This window comes from Rhinoderma darwinii, chromosome 1 (assembly GCF_050947455.1).
Source record: "Rhinoderma darwinii isolate aRhiDar2 chromosome 1, aRhiDar2.hap1, whole genome shotgun sequence".
Lineage (NCBI taxonomy): Eukaryota > Metazoa > Chordata > Amphibia > Anura > Rhinodermatidae > Rhinoderma > Rhinoderma darwinii.
In genome coordinates this window covers 533024152-533040871 of record NC_134687.1, presented here as the reverse complement: position 1 = coordinate 533040871, position 16720 = coordinate 533024152, and positions in this window count along the sequence as shown.

Below are 16720 nucleotides of genomic sequence, written 5' to 3'. Positions count from 1 at the left end.
GGACCTCGTACCCTGGGACAAGACAGCCCCCACTCCCACCTCGGATGCGTCAACTTCCACGATTAATGGCTCCTTTTGATTGGGCTGAACCAACACCGGGGCCGAGATAAAGCACTTCCTTAGGACCTCAAAAGCCTGGACAGCCTCAGGAGGCCAGTGGAGGAGATCAGCACCTTTGCGAGTGAGGTCCGTAAGAGGCTTAGCGATGACCGAGAAGTTAGCAATAAATCTCCTGTAATAATTAGCGAACCCCAAAAAACACTAACGCCTTCAGGGAGGCAGGTTGGACCCATTCCGCCACAGCCTGAACCTTGGCGGGGTCCATGCGGAATTCATGAGGAGTGAGGATTTGACCCAAAAATGGTATCTCCTGTACCCCAAACACACATTTTTCGGTTTTTGCAAACAGTTTGTTTTCCCGAAGGACCTGGAGCACCTTCCTGACATGCTCAATGTGGGAGGACCAGTCCTTGGAAAACACCAGTATGTCATCAAGGTACACTACAAGAAATATCCCCAGGTAATTTCTCAAAATCTCATTTATGAAATTCTGGAAGACCGCCGGAGCATTACACAACCCAAAGGGCATGACGAGGTATTCTAAATGACCTTCGGGCGTGTTAAACGCAGTCTTCCACTCATCCCCCTCTTTGATGCGGATAAGGTTATAAGCCCCCTGTAGATCAAACTTAGAGAACCATTGGGCCCCCTGAACCTGATTAAAGAGATCAGGAATCAAAGGAAGGGGATACTGGTTCCTTACAGTGACCTTATTCAGGTTACGGTAGTCAATGCATGGCCTAAGACCACCATCCTTCTTCCCTACGAAGAAGAAGCCAGCACCTACCGGAGAAGTAGAGGGGCGAATGTAACCCATGGCCAGGCATTCCTGGATATACTCTCTCATGGCTTCACGTTCGGGACAAGAAAGATTAAATATCCTACCCTTAGGAAGCTTAGCTCCTGGTACCAATTCGATAGCGCAATCGTATTCTCTATGAGGAGGTAACACTTCGGAGGCCTCCTTAGAGAAAACATCAGCGAAGTCCTGAACAAACTTAGGTAGCGTGTTCACCTCCTCAGGGGAAAAATAGAATTAACAGAAAAACATGACGTCAAACATTCATTACCCCATTTGGTAAGCTCCCCAGTATTCCAGTCAAACGTGGGATTATGCAACTGCAACCAGGGAAGGCCTAAAACCAAATCGGACGATAATCCCTGCATCAACAGTACAAAGCACTGCTCCAAATACATGGAGCCAACAAGGAGTTCAAAAACAGGGGTATGCTGTGTAAAATAACCATTAGCAAGAGGAGTGGAGTCGATACCCACTACCGGGACAGGTTTAGGCAAATCAATCAAAGGCATAGCAAGAGACATAGCAAATTCCACAGACATGATATTAGCAGAGGACCCTGAATCCACGAAGGCACTGCCGGTAGCAGACCTACCACCAAAAGAGGCCTGAAAGGGAAGCAAGATCTTAGTACGTTTCATATTTACGGGAAATACCTGTGCGCCCAAGTGACCTCCCCGATGATCACTTAGGCGCGGAAGTTCTCCGGCTGCATTCTTACGCTTAGGACAGTTGTTCACTTGATGCTTGTCATCCCCACAGTAGAAGCAGAGACCATTCTTCCTGCGGAAATCTCTACGTTGTTGGGGGGACATGGAGGCCCCGAGTTGCATAGGTACCTCTGAGTCTTCCGGGGAGGAACGAAGCAACGGAACCTCGGGATGCATCATGGGAGAGTCGGAGGAGAAAATACATAAACGTTCACGTTGTCGTTCCCTGAGACGTCGGTCAAGTCGTACCGCTAAAGCCATAACCTGGTCTAGGGAGTCAGAAGAGGGATAGCTAACTAGCAGGTCTTTCAGGGCATTCGACAGACCCAACCTAAACTGGCACCTTAAGGCAGGGTCATTCCACCGAGAAGCTACGCACCACTTCCTAAAGTCAGAACAATACTCCTCAACAGGTCTCTTACCCTGACGTAAGGTCACCAGCTGACTCTCGGCAAAGGCAGTCCTGTCAGTCTCGTCATAAATGAGTCAGAGAGCAGAAAAGAAACGATCAACGGAGGAAAGTTCAGGGGCGTCAGGAGCCAAGGAGAAGGCCCACTCTTGGGGCCCTTCCTGGAGCCGGGACATAATTATACCCACCCGCTGGTTCTCAGAACCTGAGGAATGAGGCTTTAAGCGAAAGTAAAGACTACAACTCTCCCGAAAGGAGAGAAAAGCCCTCCGGTCCCCTGAGAACCGGTCGGGCAACTTGAGGTGGGGTTCAGGAGGTGAGGTGAGGGGAACTACCAAGGTAGCATCAGGCTGGTTGACCCTCTGAGCCAGGGCCTGGACCTGTAGGGAGAGACCCTGCATTTGCTGAGCCAGGGTCTCACGGGGGTCCATAGTGGTGTCAGGGAGCAGGGTAGACTAGGTATGGGCTTGTGATTATGTAACGACGGGGGTAGGGAAACGAACAAGTGAGCCCTAATCTACCCGCCACTCTGTCCCTGCCTACTTGCAACGACCCGCCCTAGGCGACGGGGTACAACTGGGCGGCGGTCCCTACGCTTAGTAAGTGCACGAGACAAACATACAAGGGAATACAAAGCAAAGGGAAAGGGGCAGTTGCCCACGGCAACACCGTGAGCAACCAGAGTGGTGAATGAGCCAAGTCAAACCAGGAGAGCACGAGGTACCAAACGCAGAGCAGGAGAGTAGTCCGTAAGCCAGGGTCAGTATGGAGCAGGATCAAATAGTTAGGAGCTGTAGCTGGGCCAGGAAACCACACGGGAAGAATCACAAGCAAAGGAGGAACAGGAAAGGCAGGTATAAATAGACAGAGGGCGGGAGCTAGCTCCGTCTGGCCAGGCTGCAATAGGCTCTCCCACTCCTAAGCCTGCCATCCTGAGTGGTGGAAGATGGAGTCAGTCTCAGAGACGTAGATTCAGGTGCAGACTGATTATCTATGGGAGTTAACCCCGAAGCTGTGCCTGGCAGATCCTTTACACTATTCTCCAATATACCTAACGTTACGTCTTTACACCTTATGTTCCAATAATTGGTATATTCTGCATGGATGCTATCCAACATCAATCTTCTTCGCCTTATATCTATGCTGCTAACTTACCGATTTATTTTATATATCTCAATATATAATTGATTTCATATAGATCATATTCATAGGTATCTCTGGCACTGTATATCAGTACCTTTTACCTATGTCGATAGCATATTTATTCAGTCTACTTACTTCATTTTAGGATTCCTTTTTTATTTTTCAAAGTGCCGTGACATGCGCACTGCTGGTTTTCTTATACTTTTTGATTCAGTAAATACTTGCAAATTCAATATGCAGGCGCGCTTACCTTGTGTTCCGTTCCCTGCTCCTTCTCACTTATTGCACTGGAACTCCTATTATTTTTCTAAGTGTCTTGTTTTCCTGCACTTCTCGTCTCAGTAGATATTTGGACACCCAGTGCGCAGGCGCGTTTTCCTCTGATAGGTGGAGGGTATCAGCCGTTATGATTGGCTCTATGACTTCTCTGTCTGTGAAATGAGGGCTGTTCTGTTTAGCCCCTTTTCATTGGCTCCCTGTGGACCGACGCCCACAGTCATGGCGGCCCGAGGTTATAAGAAGGGTGGATTAGCAACACGCTGCCAGTAGCCCCATTTGAACCCCTGAGGACGCTAGGTTCGTAGCGAAACATGTCGGGGGGCTCCGTTCTGTATTTTAATATCAATGCTCTACTGACAGTGAGCTACGGTTATCTTTTCAATTCAGCAATCACAGCGCACTATTCATAGCAGCGCTACAACGCATTATAGATACGCATCAATCGAGTCCCCAGTACGGCTCAGTGCCCGACGAAGGTCTAATGACCGAAACGTCGACGTCGCACATGTAGCCTCTGGCATCCATCCTGAGAATCCAATAAATATAATTTCGGAAACACAAGTAAGGTGTGCCGACTACAATTCTTAACCTACATCCGGGTTGGGACCCTACCTCGAGCACCCAAGGAAACCGGTGCTATCTGAACACAGCCATAGATGTACCGCATTGAATGTATGCACTCTTGGCGATCTGCCAAGCAAATCTCTTATTGCCAGTGTGCATTGGCTAATTTCTAACAAGTGTGATTTTTCGTTTTGGTCTCTTTAATTGTATTGAAATAAAAGTTATATTTTATATTACACCATATCAGCTAGCCGAAAACAAGGGCATCTTTTTGCCTAATTGCAAATCAGTAAATTTGTGACATTGTATCGCCTATCGGCTAGTAGGGTCTCCCCTTTGTTTATATGAAAGATAGGACATGTCCTATCTTTCCATGGATCAGAGAATGGAGTCAGTTTTCACGGACCCGATTCACCCACTAAAGTGAATGGGTCCGTGAAGACTATCGGGTGCCACTCAAAAACGAAAATGAAAAACATGAAAAATGACTGTGGGCGTTTATGGTTTAAAGACTGTCATATTTTATATTTAGTGTATCAGTGTGTATTCTCAGTCTTATCAAGTTACATATTAATTTTTCGCATATCTATCTATCTTCAGTTTTAATTATATTTTTAGTGTCATCTTGTATTCCTGAGCTTAGTAATTTTTATATTTGAGTAAGGAATTAAGTGTTTATTTAGTGTACATTAATCTCTTGCCAAAATCTTGTATTGTTTCTTAATTATAGCATTGCAAGAGCAAAATAAATATTTACTTAGGAACTTGATTCACGGTCAATATCTGTTCTTCATTTTCAAAGTGGTTTACTGTCAAATGTTAATTCCACATGACTTTTATTTATTTTCACAAAACTATGTAGTAATGAACCTTTAAAGAGCTGAAATAGATAGAGTCGTGTCTTCGTTTAGGTTTTGTGTGTCAAAAGGCAGATGTACAGTTGCAAGAATAGCTATGTCAGAGTCCTGACCTTAACCCCTTCCCTCCCAATCACATACAGTTACGTGATTAAAACTGATTTCTTACCGCCTTTTCACGTAACTGTACGTGATGGAGATGAAGCTGGCTCAGGAGCTGAGCCAGCGACATCACCGCCGGGTGACAGCTGTATGTTACAGCTGTCACCCTGAGGTATCAGCCAGGACCGGAGCTAGCATCCGATCCGGCCGATTAACCCCTCACATGCTGCGTTCAATAGAGATCGCAGCATGTGAGGAGTTTCTAGCCACCGGCACCCCAACAACGTGATCGCTGGGTTGCTGGTGGCTGCAAAGGCGATCGGAGGGCTAATGCTTACCTCCCAGTCCGTCAGTAACGGAATGCCCCGTCGTCGGCGGGACCCAGGAGGCTTCCGGTACCATCGGCAAGATGGCGCTGGCTCAGCTTCCGGCTCAGAAGCTGAGCCGGCATCATCAGCAGTGGGTGTCCGCTGTATGTTACAGCGGACACCGCGATCTATCGCCAGGATCCGGAGCTAGCTCCGATTCCTGGCATTAACCCCTTCGATGCAGCGATCCATTGTTATCGCTGCATCCTAGAGGTTTGTAGCAAATCGGCAGCCTTGCCACGCGATGGCAAGGCTGGCGACTGCTACTATGGCAACAGGAGCCCTAACAATGGACTCCTGTCTGCCATTACGTAAGCTGATTAGGCCCCGCCCAGAGGCGGAGCCTGATCGGCTTGTTGTCAGTGAACAACTGACAGTTCCAATACATTGCACTACATAGGTAGTGCAATGTATTAGAACATCAAACAAGCAGTTGGACATTCAAGTCCCCTACTGGGACTAAAAAAAAAGTGTAAAAAAAAATGTGTAAAAAAAGTAAAAATAAAAGTTGTAAAACATACAATAAAAGTTTAAAGTAATAAAATAAAACACAATCGCCCTTTTTCCCTTATCAAGTCATTTATTATGGAAAAAAATAATAAGCCATACATATTTGGTATCGCTGCGACCGTAACGACCTGAACTATAAAAATATTACGTTATTTATCCAGCACAGTGAACGCTGTAAAAAAAACCACCTCAAAAACACTGCCATAATTACTGTTTTTTTGGTCACTGTCTTCCAAAAATTGACATAAAAAGTGATCAAAAAGTCGCATGTATCCAAAAATGGTACCTATAAAATCTATACCTCGTCTCGCAAAAAACAAAACCTCACACAGCTCCATCGACGAAAAAATTAAAGTTATGGCTCTCACAACAGGGCGACAGAAAAAATACATTCTCTTTCCAAAAGTAATTTTATTGTGCAAAAGGTTATAAAAAAGTTCTATAAATTAGGTATCGCCGGAATTGTACTGACGCGCAGAATAAAGGTAACATGTAGTTTATAACGTGTGGTGAACGCTGTATATTAAAAACTAAAAAAACTATGGCAGAATTGCTGTTTTTTGTCACCTTGCCTCCCAAAAAAAGGATAACAAGTGATCAAAAAGTTGCATGTACCCCAATATGGTACCAATAAAAGCTACAACTCGTCCCGTAAAAAAAGAGCCCTCATACCACTACGTCTATGAAAAAATAAAATAAGTTAAGGCTCCAATAAGTCAGGAAAGAAAAATATCCAGTTGTTCCGGCCCGAGGGGAACATTTCTTTGGTTTCAAAAGGCGATGTATCAAGGCACTAAAATTAGGGAACCAGGAAGGGGAGGGCGCCCGTATTATACCAGGACAACACTTTACCGGCAAAATTCCCCAAACTGCAAAGGTGCGGAGTGTGGACCAAAAGGGGGATAAGTAAGTCCATTTATCAGTGCAACACCGGCCTGTGCAGAAAGGATCTATCACAGCGTAACACATATCTATGGATTATTTTATTATTTTTTTTACCTTATGATTATACCACCTAACTATGCCCCTGATGTCCTCTGGCAAGCTCACATATGCCCCACATTATAAACGGAAACAACAGTGATACTCCAAACAAAACTATTACCAAGCAAATTCCACGCTCCAAAAGCCAAATGGCGCTCCCCCCAATCTGAGCCCTACAGCGTGCCCAAACAGCAGTTTACTTTCACATATATGGCATCACCTTACCCGGGAGAACCCTTTTAACAATTTTTGAGGTGTGTGTCCCCAGTAGCATAAGCTGGGCACGACATATTTGACAATGAATTGGCATATCTAGGGAAAATTTTTAATTTGTACCTTCCGCAGCGCAATCATTTATGGAAAAGACACGTGGGGTGAAAATGCTCACTACACCCCTTAATAAATGCCTTGAAGGGTGCAGTTTCCAAAATGGGGTCACTTCTCAGGGGTTTCTTTTATTTCACATCAAAGCCTCTGCAATTGTGACCCAATACTTTATATGTCGCCAAATTAGGCCTCAATTTTACATGGTACTCTTTCACTCCTGAGCCCTGTCGAATGTCCAGGCAAAAGATTAGGGCCACATGTAGGGTGTTTCTAAAACCGGGAAACACCTCATAATAATTGAGAGCTGTCTTGTTATGGTGGCACAAGCTGGGCACCACATATTGGCATATCTATGGAAAAAATCCAATTTTCACTCTCCCACATCGTGTGCACACGAATTTCTGCAAAACACCTGTGGGGTTAACATGCTCACTACACCCCTAGGTGAATACCTTGAGGGTGTTGTTTCCAAAATGGGGTCACTTCTGGGGGGGATCCACTGTTTTGGTTCCACAGGGACTTTGCAAATGCAACATAGCGACCAGAAACCAAATGCAGCAAAATCTGTACACCAAAAGCAAATGGCGCTCCTTCCCTTGTGAGCCCTGCCGTGTGCCCAAACAGCAGTTTATGACCACGTGTGGGGTATTGCCGTACTCCAGAGAAATTGCTTTACAAATGTTGGGGTTCTTTTTTTCCTTTATTTGTTGAGAAAATTAAAAATTTGGCGCTAAATCTACGTCTTATTGAAGAAAAAGGATTTTTTTTATTTTCACTGCCCAATTCTAATAAAATCTATGAAACACCTGTGGGGTCAAAATGCTCACTACACCCCTAGATGGATTCCTCAAGGGTGTAGTTTTCTCAATGGAGTCACTTTTTTGGTCCCTTAGGGGCTTTGTAAATGTGACATGGCCTCCGCAAACCATTCCTGCTAAATTTGAGCTCCAAAAGCCAAATGGCTCTCTTTTCCTTTTAAGCCCTGCCGTGTGTCCAAACAGCCATTTATTACCACATGTGGGGTATTGTTTTACTCGGGAGAAATTGCTTTACAAATGTTGCAGTGCTTTTACTCCTTTAGTCCTTGTGGAAATTAGAAAAAATTAGCTAAACCTACATTTTCTTTGAAAGAATGTAGATTTTAATTTTCACGGCCTACTTCCAATAATTTCTGCAAAAAACCTGCAGGGTCAAAATGCTCACTATACCCCTAGATAATTTCCTCAAGGGGTGTAGTTTCCCAAATGGGGTCACTATTGGTGGATCTCCACTGTTTTGGCACCGAAAGAGCCCTGCAAAGCTGACATGGTGCCTAAAATATTGTCTAATAAAAAGGAGGCCCAAAATCCTCTAGGTGCTCCTTTGCTTCTGAGGCCGGTGCTTTAGTCCATTACCACACTAGGGCCACATGTGGGATATTTCTAAAAACTGCAAAATCTGGGCAATAAATATTGATTTGCATTTCTCTGGTAAAAACTTCTGTGTTACAGAAAAAATAGATTAAAAATGAATTTCTGCAAAAAAAAAATGAAATTTGAACATTTCACCTCTATGTTGATTTAATTCCTGTGAAACGTTTAAAGGGTTAAGAAACTTTCTAAATGCTGTTTGGAATACTTTGAGGGGTGAAGATTTTAAAATGGGGTGACTTTTTGGCGGTTTCTAATATATAAGGCCGTAAAAGCCGCTTCCCAACTGAACTGGCCCCTGTAAAAATCGCCTTTTGAAATTTTCTTGAAAATGTGAGAAATTGCTGCTAAAGTTCTAAGCCTTGTGACGTCATAGAAAAATAAAAGGACGTTCAAAAAACGATGCCAATCTAAAGTAGACATGTGGGGGATGTTAATTAGCAACAATTTTGTGTGATATAACTGCCTGTCTTACAAGCAGATACATTTACATTTAGAAAAATGCAAATTTTTGCAATTTTTCACAAAATTTTGGTGTTTTTCACTGATAAATATTGAATTTATCGACCAAATTTTTCCACTATCATAAAGTCCAATATCTCACGAGAAAACAATCTCAGAATCGCTTTGATAGGTAAAAACATTCCGGAGTTATTACCACATAAAGTGAAATATGTCAGATTTGAAAAAATGGGTCTGGTCCTGAAGGCCAAAATGAGCTTGGTCCTGAAGGGGTTAAAGGGCTTGTCCGAAGACACCAAACTCCTGCTTATTAACCTTTTAAATAGATATAGACGTACTTACCAATAGTGATAAATTCCAGAACTCGAATCGCCAAACGGAATCCCTGATTACATGATCCCGGAAGCTCAGAAGTTGCAACCTACATGATGACGTACCAACAAGGCAACACCTGACCTCTGCCAGGTTCCTACTCCTGTTGTTTGTATTGCAACTGTAATTCTACAAGATCAGGATTAGAGACTAGAAGAGTCGCTCCATTACTTCATGTGATACTTCTGGTAGCATTGAGGAGCATATTTCTACAATGGCTATCAACATTTATACCCACCATCCATGAATTAATTGCACAACTTCATAAACGGCTGGGCCTAGAAAGGTTAGACATAAAGCGACACAAGGAAACACATGATAAAATGTTCTTTGATTTATGGAAACGTGTTATTGTTAACATTGGGCTCTAATGGAAATAACTCGATGTCCATTTATCAATACACTAAATGGTATGTCTCGGAAGACCTCAAAGAAACTCTGGGGAGACTAGAAGCCTGAGACCAAATTCTCTGACCATATGATAGAGAAGGATAGGATCAGTAGAAGCTGTTGGAGAATGTAGAGCCAGTAATAATCTGGTAGACTTGAGCTTAGGTTTCACTTCGGGGTGATGCCAGGCAACAGGGACACTAGTGGGTATGATTCTCAAGGGTGTGCTATTCTTTTGATCTTTGATACTTTTGTACTTCTGTATTTCAGATGCATTGAAAACTATAAACTTTATTGTTAACGTTGTTTATTCTCTTCTTTACTTGCTCCCCACCTGCAGGGAATTGTTGTTTATTTAGAAAATCCTATAAAATATTTAGAAAAAAAGGCAAGGATTTTCCCAGTGTTTTGCCATATTTACAGACGTAGCAATAATATAAAAATTCATGATTTACAAAACTGATACCTGCTTAATGCCAGATCAAATTTAAAAGTATTAAATTGATTTAACAGAAAGCCATTAAATAACTTAAGACAATTACCTGGACCTGACGGTTTATCTAATATCTACTATAAAAAGTTTGCGGGAGACCTAACCCCCCCCCCCCCATTTGACGTCGGTGTTCAACAGAGCAGCTGAAAATAAATCTTTCCCATCAGAAATGCTATCAGCTACTAGACAGGGATGTCCGAGGCAGACAGGCATGTCCACTATCACCATTATTGTTTAATTTATGTATAGAGCCTATAGCTAGATCTATCATACAAAAGGATAATATACAGGGAATTAAAATTAACAACTACGAAGTTAAAGTGGCAATGTTTGCAGATGACCATTTTGTTTTCTTAAATAATGTAGATAAAGACCTTCATAGAGTTAGGAATATTCTTAATAAATATAGCCCCCTATCAGGCTTTAAAATTAACTATCAAAAACTGGAGGTATTGTTTCTTGATGAAGCACAAAATATTAGGGAACATCGGGAACTACAGAAACAGGGATTAAAAATTGCCAAACAAGAAATAAAATATTTAGGAGTTAGGCTGGGACAAACTAAAGAATTTATCTACAAGAACAATATACAGACACTATTACCCAATGTTGAAAAATCTTTACGAATATGGAGGGACTTGCCACTCTCTCTGAAAGAATGTCACTGCTGAAAATGGTACTAATCCGAAAATCTTTTATACCTTCCAAATGATACCTTTTATAATATAAAAACAAAGAAATAAAAGAATTAGAAGCAGCTTTTCTTCGATTTGTTTGGAGAGGGAAAAGACATAAAATGTCTCTGGATAGACTTCAAGCTTCCAGACAGGGAGGGGGTATATCCCTTCCAAACCTGAAAAAATACAATTGGGCATGTATCATGAGATATCCTATTGAGTGGATTAGAAAGAACTCAAATTAGATTTATAGCCAAGCTTGATTTGAGGAGGCTTTTTTTTCCACTGTTTTTTTCCTGAGCTCAATTGTTCTGGCACAAAATGCTGACATACCAGTAGCCCAGAGGAATACGATGTTATTCAGTGATACATGGAAGGTTTCGGGCAAGTGTACATTTATATTTGGAATTTCACCCCACATTACGAGGTTTTCAATAATAGGAGAGTGATTATTATACCCAAAAGAGTTCTTTTAAAATGACAACAATGTGGGCTGAAATCTATAATTCAAGTGATTCATTGAGAAAATGGAATGATTTACACTTTCCGTGAAATCCTAGATGAATTTTCAATCTCAAATAAAGGCTATTTATATTATTACCAGTGGAGACACTTAATGTGTCAGTTTGTAGATACTATCCTAATCTCTGGAATCCATCAGATTTTTATAAAATAATACCAATTGCAGGAGGTAAAATCTCAATATCTCGTATCTATAATATATAACATATCACAAGGATAAATTATAAAGAGTTAAATTCTAATTGTTTTGAAAAATGGGCAAAAGAAACTCCCAGATGTTAAAATATCACCAGTTGAGATCCAGGAAAATATATATAAGGGTTGGAAGAATACCAATATAGCTGTAAAATCTGAGACATTAAGAGAACTTCAATGGAAGATAAGTTTTAGAGTTTATATTGCATTTAATGTGGGGTTCGAACCCAAGAAAATTGAGTTGTCAAAATCCAGAGACCAACAAAGTCCAACTGATGCATGTCCAAAATGCTCACTATGGACTATGGCATTCTTTGTGGCAGTGTCCACAGATTCAGATCTTTTGGAACCAAGTAGTATCATTTATTAATACTGTAATAGACAAGTCCTTAGATATGAATCTGTGGACTCTCGTCTTCAATGCTGACTTATAGTTAAACAAAATAGAAATAAAGAGAATTATTATGCTATTAATATTGACAGCGAAAAAGACTATTTACAATGCTTGGTTAAAACCCCACTAACCAGCCTATAATGAGTTCTTAAATCTCTTAATGTTTTTCACTACATTAGAATGGCTACATATTTATCAGAGGGAAGGAGTTCAGAGGAGACCATGGAAAAAATTGATGAAGTGTTTATTTGATAAACAAGACATATATATATTTTTCGATTATAGCCATAATATGTTTTATTTTTATTTTTTTTATTTTTTTTCTGTGTGCCCAAAAAAGGTGGGGAGGGGCGCCTTAATGTATTATAATTAGGGTCAGGGATCGGAGAATATGTATCCTTGTGACTAAATATTGATATAGTTGTACTTTCTGTTATTCATCTTATTGAAATAAATTATTTAAAAAAATAAATTAATTAATTTTAAAAAGCTACTATCTCTACTTTGCCTAAACCTGATAAGGATCCTACCACCCCAGCTAATTTCCAAAATATCTCTCTGTTGAACACTGACGTCAAGATATACGTCAAAATGTTATCAAATAGACTCCTTCACATTCTCCCTATACTGGATTACCACGACCAGGTAGGATTTGTACACAGCAGGCAAGCCCCAAATGGAACCTGCAGGATCATTAACTTGATCCAACACACTGAGTCCCATGGAACGCCTTCTCTGCTCCTAGCATTGGACGCGGTGGGGGTGTTCGATGGAGTCCATTGGGGATACCTGAAAGAAGTCTTAAATAAGTTTGGCCTCACAGGACTTATAAACTCAGCCATAATGGCACTATACTCCAATTTTTCAGGTATAGTGTACTCCTCAGGGTTCTTATCGAAACTGTGGAGAAGTGAAATGTTTTATGTTTGCAACTGATATTATGTTTGTAACCTCTGTTATGGTGCATGAGTTTCCCTGGACTGGCAAGACTTCTGTGTGAATGTGTGTATACTTCTTATTCCTTTCTTTCTCATTAGGCTGGCCACCTAATGCTCTATTTATTTCCCCCCTTTCATGGTCTTGCCACCTGGAACAATGTACTAAAACCTAGGAGAATGCCTATCACAACAGCATGGGTAAATGTGTTTAAAATATGTTTGTTTGGTTCTCTTACCTGCAGCAGGGTGTGTCTGCTCTGACCTTATGAGAGACAGGCCAGCAGCAACTCCAGTATTTTATAGGGAAACTTGCATAGGATTGTGGGAGTTTTCAAGTGTATAAAAGACATCATTAAACAGCAATCAGTGGTAGTAGATGATTGTGGAGATTGTGGATTGGTGCTGCTAACCTGAGAAGGGTCCCTGTATTTGCAACAGCCTAATATGTAAGGATTCTGTTACACAAACTATGGACTTTTTCACCACGTAATTATGTTTTGTTGGAACGAAGGTATGCTTAAAATAAACTCCTTTGGATTATTCTTCAACCAAGGTCTGTTTGTCCTTTTGGAAAATCCTATGCTTTACATATGGTGTCAGAAGTGGGAACACTTTTGAGTATTGCTCCAAGTACTCCCTTTTTAAAGAACCAAATTAGTGATGTACAAGACCCGTTCCTGGCATATTAAACTGAAAGAAACGGTACCTGAAAAGCAAACTGCTACAAGTAAGCTCAGACGAATGGAAAGTCAAGATGCCAGGCCTAACGTCAAACCGACCGCACAGAGTGATGTGGAAGCAGAGGTGCAGGGAGCAGGTGCAAGTGCTGCGGAACCTTCTGGAAAGACTTTATTTGAGAGCATTACTGACCTGATCAAATGGCTAGCGGTGCAGTAGATGGAAGCAGACAAAAGGCAATTGGAAGAAGCCAGGAGAAACAAGGAAGAATTGCAACGGCAGGATGAACGCTGGAGGAAACTTTTCCAGACGCTAAACTGGAACAGCAAATAGTTCCATCTCTTCATTCTCCACCTGTGACTGTGTCTCCTTGGAAAGACCCTCACATGACTAAGCTTACTCCACAAGATGATATTGAGGCATATTTAACTACATTTGAAAGGATTGCAAGTACCTGTTAGTGGCCTAAGGAACAGTGGGTGGTGAGACTGTCACCGAATCTTACTGGGCAAGCCCAGCTAGCGTATAGTCACATTAATATACAGGACGCAAATAACTATAGCTTGGTTAATCCCTTCCCTCTTTAGCCACTTTTGACCTTCCTGACAGAGCCTCATTTTTCAAATCTGACATGTTTCAGTTTATGTGGTAATAACGTCGGAATACTTTGACCTATCCAAGCGATTCTGAGATTGTTTTCTCATGACACATTGGACTTTAAGATAGTGGTAAAATTTGGTCTATACATTCAGTATTTAATTGTGAAAAACACCAAAATTTAGTGAAAAATTGCAAAAATTTGCATTTTTATCAATGTAAGACAGGCAGTTATAACACACAAAATTGTTGCTAATTAACATCCCCCATATGTCTAATTTAGTTTGGCATTGTTTCTTGAACATCCTTTTATTTTTCTAGGATGTTACAAGGCTTAGAACTTTAGCAGCAATTTCTCACATCATTTCAAGAAAATTTCAAAAGGTGATTTTTACAGGGGGCAGTTCAGTTCTGAAGTAGCTTTTAGGGCCTTATATATTCACCCCATTTTAAAAACTGCACCCCTCAAAGAATTCAAAACAGCATTTAGAAAGCTTCTTAACCCTTCAGACGTTTCACAGGAATTAAAGCAATGTAGAGGTGAAATTTACAAAAATTTTTTTGCAGAAATTCATTTTGAATCAATTTTTTTTGTAACACAGAAAGTTTCACCAGAAAAATGCAACTCAATATTTATTTCCCAGATTCTGCCGTTTTTAGAAATATTCCACATGTGGCCCTAGTGTACTTATGGACTGAAGCACTGGCCTTAGAAGCAAAGGAGCACCTAGAGGATTTTGAGGTCTTGTTTTTATTAGACTATATTTTAGGCACCATATCAGGTTTGAAAGACTCTTGCGGTGCCAAAACAGTAGAAACCCCCCACAAGTGACCCCATTTTGTAAACTATACCCCTTGAGGAAATTATCTAGGTGTATAGTGAGCATTTTGACCCTACAGGTTTTTTGCAGAAATTATTGGAACTAGGACGTGAAAATGAAAATCTAAATTTTTCCCAATAAAACGTAGGTTTAGCTAATTTTTTTTTAATTCCCACAAGGACTAAAGGAGAAAAAGCACCACAACATTTGTAGAGCAGTTTGTTCTGAGTAAAACAGTACCCCACATGTGGTCATAGACTGCTGTTTGGACACATGGCAGGGCTTAGAAGGGAAGGAACACCATTTGGCTTTGGGAGCTCAAATTTAGCAGGAATGGTTTGCGGAGGCAATGTCGCATTTGCAAAGCCCCTGAGGGGACAAAACAGTGGAAACCCCCCACAAGTGACCCCATTTTGGAAACTACACCCCTTGAGGAAATTATCTAGGGGTATAGTGACCATTTTGACCCCACAGGTTTTTTGCAGAAATTATTGGAATTAGGACGTGAAAATGAAAATCTACATTTTTCCCAATAAAACGTAGGTTTAGCTAATTTGTTTTCATTCCTACAAGGACTAAAGGAGAAAAAGCACCACAACATTTGTAGAGCAGTTTGTCCCGCGTAAAACAGTACCCCACCTGTGGTCATAGACTGCTGTTTGGACACACGGCAAGGCTTAGAAGGGAAGGAATGCCTTTTGGCTTTTGGAGCTCAAATTTAGCAGGTATGGTTTGCGGAGTCCATGTTGCATTTGCAAAGCCCATGAGGGGACAAAACAGTGGAAACCCCCGACAAGTTACCCCATTTTGGAAACTACACCCCTTGAGGAATTTATCTAGGGGTATAGTGAGCATTTTGACCCCACAGGCATTTTGCAGAATTTATTGGAAGCAAGCCGTGAAAATGAAAATCTAAATTTTAACCAATAAAACTTAGGTTTAGCTAATTTTTTTTCATTCCCACAAGGACTAAAGGAGAAAAAACACCACAACATTTGTAGAGCAGTTTCTCCCGAGTAAAAAAATACCCCACATGGGGTCATAAACGGCTGTTTGGACACATGGCAGGGCTCAGAAGGGAAAGAACACCATTTGGAGTTCAAATGTAACTGGAATGGTTTGCGGTTGCCATGTCGCATTTGCAAAGCCCCTGAGTGGTCAAAACAGTGGAAACCCCCCAAGAGTGACTCCATGTGGGAAACTACACCCCTCAAGGAATTTATCTAGGGGTATAGTGAGCATTTAAAAAAAAATTTCAATAAAAAATCCATGGATGTGTGTGTAATGATGGGGGTAGGGAAACGGACAAGTGAGCCCTAATCTACCCGCCACTCTGTCCCTGCCTACTTGCAACGACCCGCCCTAGGCGACGGGGTACAACTGGGCGGCGGTCCCTACGCTTAGTAAGTGCACGAGACAAATATACAAGGGAATACAAAGCAAAGGGAAAGGGGCAGTTGCCCACGGCAACACCGTGAGCAACCAGAGTGGTGATCGAGCCAAGTCAAACCAGGAGAGCACGAGGTACCAAACGCAGAGCAGGAGAGTAGTCCGTAAGCCAAGGTCAGTATGGAGCAGGATCAAATAGTTAGAAGCTGTAGCTGGGCCAGGAAACCACACGAGAAGAATCACAAGCAAAAGAGGAACAGGAAAGGCAGGT